The 7,422-nt window shown below is 39.0% G+C and overlaps 1 pseudogene; it reads left to right on the top strand.

Moving 5' to 3' along the window:
* The first annotated feature begins 987 nt into the window (after nucleotides 1-987).
* LOC139375369 (transcription factor Sox-11-like) lies at nucleotides 988-3,855 on the top strand (annotated as a pseudogene).
* The last annotated feature ends 3,567 nt before the right edge of the window (nucleotides 3,856-7,422 follow it).

Genomic DNA, 7,422 nt, shown 5'->3' with positions numbered 1-7,422 from the left:
CCTCAAGACAGACCACATCAACAACATGCTGAAGATAAATAGGGTCCACAGGTTACTGTTTATAACACTTTAAATAGATAGTTGGTTGATTGAACTATTATCCTAATAAGTAACATTTTTTTAATCATGGTTATAAATTGATAAATATGAGATGGTGAAACAGTGTTTACAAAAGTATTGTTATTCTAAAATCAACAGAAGGTGCCTGGCTCATCCTATTATAAATTATATGTATTAATGAGATTAAAGGCAATTCATTTAATTTAATAAACAGCTAAATTTAGGCATGCAGACAATTAAGAGACAAGAAACACTTAATACAGACTGTAAAGGTGTGATACTATTGTTGCCATGTAATAACTGCCATGTAATAACCCCATTGCTAATCAAGGCTCCTGATATCCATGTGCCACTGAGGACACAATGTATCCAGTCCGCGCGCTGGCTGTAACAGTGTCCAAGCGCCACCTTCAGTGTATCCAATAAAATTAAAATAAATAAATAAAAAAACAACCGTAAACTGATACATTTTTCTAAGCGTGTGTGAGTCAGATACATTATTACTAGGCTACTGCGCGTCTCTCCTAGTCTTTCCATTCTGATACTCTGACTGAATTATTTTAGCACAGCTAAAACATAAAATAAAGAGAGTTTTATAATTTGCTCTTCTCTTCCTCTGCTCTTGTTCATCTTCAGAGGATTGTGAGCTAAGTGTATGTTTAATATGCCTGGTTCGCGCAGCATGCGTCCGGGCCATAGACATTAAGGTCCAGACAACGTACCACACGACCCACCTCCAAATCCCACCTCCAATGAGAGCTAGGGAGGGCGGAATAACGGGTTAAGGCACTGTATGGAGTCTTTTGGGCGGAGTGGAGGGGACGTGATTGGATACTTATCAATGACGTAATGGACATGAAAAAGCTAATAACTAGTTAAGAAGGCAGTTTGTAACTCTGGAAAAGAGACCAGAGCTTGGGACACGGAGGACGTGGACACATTGGCGAAGCGAATACAGAGATTTGGCAGTGGGCTCTTAGACACTGCAACGTCTGGGGGAAGATAACTTTTTAAACAGGACCATGGTGCAGCACACCGACAACAGCGAGACGGAGGGCACCATGTCCAGGGAAGCTACCGATTCCGAGGAGAGTGAATTTATTGCTTGCAGCCCCGTGCAGATAAACCCAGACTGGTGCAAGACAGCAACCGGTCACATAAAGAGACCAATGAATGCATTCATGGTTTGGTCCAAAATTGAAAGGAGAAAGATCATGGAGCAGTCCCCGGACATGCATAACGCCGAGATTTCCAAACGGCTGGGGAAAAGATGGAAGATGCTAAAGGACAGTGAAAAGATTCCCTTCATCAGGGAAGCGGAGAGGCTCCGGTTAAAACACATGGCTGATTATCCCGATTACAAGTATAGACCCAAGAAAAAACCAAAGCTCGACAGTTCAAAACCATCAGCACCATCTCCGGAGAAATCTTGCAGCAAAATGGCAAAGACTTCCGGTAAAAAATGCTCCAAAATAAAGACTAAGACCCATTCTAAATTGTCTCACCGCTACGGGGATGACTGTGTGTTCCCAAAAGTTACAAAGACGGTTAAAAGTGAACTCACAGATGATGATGACGATGATGAATACGAGGAGGACTATCGTATGCGGATTAAACAGGAGGACGAGGAGCAGATGAGGCCGTATAATGTAGCAAAAGTTCCCACGAGCCCAACGTTGAGCTCCTCTGCTGAGTCCGAGGGAACCAGCATGTATGAAGACGTACGGAATGCGGCTCCGAACAGACTGTTTTACAATTTCAAAAACAGTACTAAGCAGAGTACAATGTACCCAGCATCCGCCTCACCAGCATCTTCTAGGTCAGTTTCAACATCTTCCAGTTCCAGCGAGGACGCGGACGACTTGCTTTTTGACTTCAGTTTAAATTTCGCCCCGAACGCTCAAGGGCCGGAGGTGGGCAACCCGAATTCAGGAAATCTCTCCCTCTCTCTTGTGGATAAAGATTTGGACTCATTCAGCGAGGGCAGTCTGGGCTCTCACTTTGAATTTCCAGACTATTGCACACCAGAACTCAGTGAAATGATAGCAGGGGACTGGTTGGAGGCGAACTTTTCTGACTTGGTGTTCACATATTAAATTGAAAAGATCCGGCTGATAACAGAGAAGGATAAATTAAATGATGTCCTGTTCAAGTTGTTCCTAGAGCCCTGCCTCCTCTGGTTTCTAGAGGTCGGGGGAGGAGGCAAGGTGAGGTTTGAGGAATTAGATGCTTATGAAGCTGGTACTGTAGCAAAAAAAGTCTGCAAATGTTTTTCTGGCAGAATGACAGGGTTTTATGGATTTTTCTGTGGGTCTAAAATTACTGTTCAACTAAAACGGACCACAAAAGGAAAAATCTGTGAACTTCTATGCATCTTATCCTCTTTAAACTGCAGGGAACTGAAAACGTAGGACTGTGGACTGACTCAAAGCAAATCCGTGAACTGACAATGTTCAGGATGTTACTTTACAATGGTTTTATGTCATTTCTATATGCCGCAAACATTTTTGTTTTGTAACTGATTCCGTTTACCTCCTGATTTGAAAATGAAGCAGTCTAAACCTCTTCAGAATACAGGTGCGGAGGAAACATTTTGATACATAACAGACCTCATCTTTTTAAAAGAAAAGTAAAATATTTTCAGGCATATTTTTGTACAGTTAAAAGGGAATGTTCTTACTGTGCTTTCAGTGAGTTTCAGGCACTTCTTCCCATTATCATTTGTTTTCGCATGCAAGGAAGTCCTGGTTTTAAGGATTAAGTTAAATTAAAACTTGCATCAAAATGCCTTGTGGATTTTAAGATTTTGTACAGTTGTAGAGCAGATTTGTTAAGTATTTGTAGACGATAGGCTACAAGGGCATCATGGGGACAACATACCTCAGTGATGGATTTAGTTTCAAGATTGTATATGTACTGTAATATAGTAAAGTTAGGAGTTTATGTATATCATACTCGTGATATGTGGATGGGTCCCAAATCGCAGGTGTGAAACTGGATTTTGGTATTTTTTATGGCACATACTGTTTTTTTCCCCCCTCATTTTTTGTGCAATATATACTCTTAAAATACAGGCCATCTGCATTTTGTAGCAAGTGATGGAAAAACAGCCTTGTGCACTGTCAATATCATTCATTACCTGTCATCATGCTGAACTCTGCCTCCACAGAATATAGACAAATCAGCTGGATCTGATACAAAATTACTTAATATGGCCATGTGGTGTGATACATTTAAAAGGCAAAACAAAGATACCAATTTGAGTGTTATTTGACTCAGTTTGGATATTGGGCATATCCAAAACATATCTCAACCAAACTGTGTAAAACTGACCCCAAAATTCTGGGGGAAAAAAGAGAAGTACTGCAAGGGGCATACTTTAATGTGGGTGGTCTGGCATAAGTCAAGCAAGCAAAAAATAACATTCCGTAGTCCTGTTTCATAAAATGAAATGTTTTATTTCAAACTGAAGACTGCCTTCTTTTCTTAAACATTAACCATAAACCTGTATTTTGTTTCTTGCACTTAAGACAGATATTGTTTATTTTTATGTGGGTCTTACATATGAAGTCTGTTTGAGTACAAGGTTTGGAACATGACCTAATTATATGCCAGGAAAACGTTAAAAGGTTCATGGCAGTAGTTATTTCACATTCCAAGTGTGAATCTCTCTTTGACTCATCTTTTAATAAACAAGTACATACCACCATCAACTGTCCTTTCAGTTTGTGAATAATACAGTATGTATTGTTGATCTTGAAAAGGGGTCATAACAGAAAATGTTGGATGCATATTTTTGTCAGAACAGACAGCTTTATGGCCATAGAAAAACATCTTAATTGTATTGCATGGGAACACTTTTTCTTATAATGTGCATATTGCATAGGAATAATGATGATGAGTAAATAACATTGCATATTGGCTGAACTCAACTGAAATGGCCTCAAACTGATATGTGAAATCGCATTGAATAAAACCAACAGGTACACATGCAAACTACAGTGTTGAAATATATTGCATATAAAAATGTGTATTCCAATTCTCCCGTTACTTGCATAATGTGGCTGTAAGGACACCGTAGCTTTAAGAAATTGAAAAGCGCGCTCCAACACGCTGAGCAATGTGATTGGTGAGATTGTGCTTCCTCATAAACGGTGTTGGTAACCAGAGACGCCACTCACAAGCCCCTTTATACATCAGTTCTCTCAGCATGTGTGCCTGCCTACTGGCTCCCCTGTCTATGCCTGATTCGGAATTACCCCTCTGAGCTAAAACACAACATCTCATCCTAGACCTAGAATAGAAATGATTACATTCCAAGAGGTGAGTATGAAAAGAATGCGCGCCACTGCGTGTGTCAATTCAACAGGTGTTTATCATTGCTTGTTTACCAGACAAACTGAAATAGGTTCTAAAGCATTGGCGTATCTGTTATAAACTTGTCATGTTATCTTCACAGTTTAATTGGTAAACAGATATAGAAGGATGAGGGAAAGCTGCATATCAGTTATTTATAGGCCTTATGTCAAATATGGATATGGATTTACGAGTGCGTAATAATAGCAACTACATAATAACAAGCCTCACTGATGACTGACTCCCCCTCTGTAAGGAGAGAAGTAACGATATTCAGAAATACACGTGACTTGAAGTTCGAGCAGTATAATCAATAACATGCTGTTTGTTGGCAGTAACAGAGATTAAGAATAAAGTTCTGATTCAACTAAAACTCCACATGAAATATACTCTGTAGGATTTATTCAATATAAACAGAAACATGTACTGTCAGTCTGGCATGAAATAGTGTGTGGCTGACAATAAGGGTAGCAAATACATAGCATGATTGCGCTGTCGGTTGATGAATAAGTGATCACAAATATGAGCGGTACTGTCGTTTAACTGCATAGGTTACTTCAATTGAAACCAAGGGGGAAAAATTGCGACTCTTTCTAAACAGTGTATGCAATGTGTACCTAAACCATAATTCAAATGTTATTGGTCACATAAGACAATAAGGCGGTCTTCATTATCCATACACATAGCGCACAACATGATATGAACGGTGAAAGATATTATGATCAATATTTTTGAAATATCAAAACAAATTCGTGATGACATTTGTTGGTTTCTCCCTTTCACAATGTTGACTGGCGTCTGACATGGATGATTGTTAAACCATGGAGATGCTGCCTTTGTCACCACCGAAGTCGTCACCGGTAACCTATCAGAAGTCAGGATGAGCCCTGCATGGCTAGAAATGGTCTGTGCTCATCACACCAATAGAATTGAATGATTAATATTTGCCATGCGTGACTGCACAGGTTTATCCCTGCCATTAAGTCAGTTTGCAAATTTGTAATAAAACATTGATCTATTACTTTACCTGACCTATTGGTCAATGTTACTAATGGATTCCGGGACAATTCCCAATAGAATATGAATATTGATTTCGTGTTCCTCTGAAATATCCGCTTTGGGCTAATGCCATTGGTACAAGGTGAAATTAAATTAGTGACTGTTGAAATTTTCCTTCTATTTCCTCCTTAAATAAATACATGGAAATCTACCCTAGTCAAAACATCCTATAGGATCAGTGATTTTTCCCATAGAATCCTTTAGGAAGCTCACAATCCTATAGGGTTTGGTGTCACCTCTATCAGAACCCTATTGGAATCCAATTGGACTAATTTATTCTTATTTTGCTTAATTTAACTAACTCAATTATAGTTTGTCATTTGTTCCAGTACAATACAAAAACATGAATTACAACAGTTGATCGGAAACAACATTTTGGTTTTATTCACCACCTCAATATGGGAGTGATTCAATGCTGAAAGTTAATTTGCAGTAAGACCACCTGTAAAATATATATATTTTTTAACAAAACAATCACTTTAGTTATTTTATTTTATTCCGATTCATGCAACTTCTTGTCTCTGAAAAAGACATTACAATATGACATACAATACTAAAAACAATGTTACAATCCAAAAATATTTGGGAGGGTTTCCCAGAATACATAGCATCTTTACATAGCTCATATGCAAATAAAAAGTACTAAGCTATATGGAATTGTTTTAAGAAGGTCATACCAAGGATCATATTGCTATTCGATTTAGAATTTTAAAACCCCTTGAAGTATCAAAAAAAACAAATGCATTGAATGACAGATTCACTACATGGAAAAACAGATAGTCCCCCCCCAAAAAAGTCTGAAATAAGTTTGTACTGAAGTGTCTGTCCTATATCTGAGAGAAATAAGATGAGGGAAAATGTGCTTTTTTTAGTTTTTAGTTTTTTAACATGTATTGAACCTTATTTGTGTCACTAAAGAGTCTCTATATATACTTCCATAAATGTTTTCAACTGGTACTGGGGACCTTCATACGAGTCGTGTGAGTCCTACATATTCGTGAGAGTCTCACCTTTACACAGAGGGGTCATATTAGTGTGCAGCCCAAACTGTTCTGACGCTACAGACAGAAGTTGGCAGATCGGCTGTCCTGACTTCAGACGAGTCCCAAGGCGCTTCCTCTTGTGGGGGTCGTGGAGCAACACAGAGAACACCATCGTGTTCGTGAGTCTCTATATTTCCATAGAAGGGTCATAATAGTTCTGTAAGCCAAACCGTTCAGACTTTACAGATGATTTTGTGAGAATACCGATTTTCAGGACATCTCATGGTCTGACAAACACAGTGGATTGAGTAGCATTCAATGCAAAGATAACAGATACTGTATCTGTAGCTTAAATTGACTGATTTTTATGGGAATATTTGTATTATGTTAATTCGATTTCTGAGAGGGTGCGGACATCGACCTTAGAGGGTTATTATAGTATGGTCAGCTATACATATAAAAAAGACAATGTTCCTTTTACCCTCTTTATGTTGATATAGGGAGAGGAAAAGAAAAACCTAAAGATAATCAGACCCCCTCACCCCCTAACTCCTTTCCTCCCAGGGGTGTACCACCCCCTCTCCCTCTCTACCTGCCTCCCTCCCCCCTCTCTCCCACAGAGCTGTCCCCCCACCCTCTCTCCATTCCTAGAAGGTGCTCCCTCCCATCTTTCATCTCTCCCTCCTGGATGTAACTACCAGTTCCCATCTAGTGACCTCTTGGCACACCTGATTCTGGTGTTGTAATTTTTTTAAATTACCTGTGTCACATTAAGATTACATCTAATTATTAATCTAGCCCTGTTTGGCTGAAATGCTACATCTCGCAGCTGTAATCGCTGCCAAAAGTGATTCTAACATGTATTGATTCAGGGAGTTGAATACTTATCTAATCAAAATATATTAGTGTTTCATTTTCCATTAATACTTTCTGAAGGCACTGTTGTCACGTCCATTAATGATTG

Source organism: Oncorhynchus clarkii, chromosome 19 (assembly GCF_045791955.1).
Source record: "Oncorhynchus clarkii lewisi isolate Uvic-CL-2024 chromosome 19, UVic_Ocla_1.0, whole genome shotgun sequence".
In the NCBI taxonomy this organism is placed as follows: Eukaryota; Metazoa; Chordata; class Actinopteri; order Salmoniformes; family Salmonidae; genus Oncorhynchus; species Oncorhynchus clarkii.
Note: the sequence above shows the minus strand (reverse complement) of the source record. Positions and strands in the feature narration are given on the sequence as shown.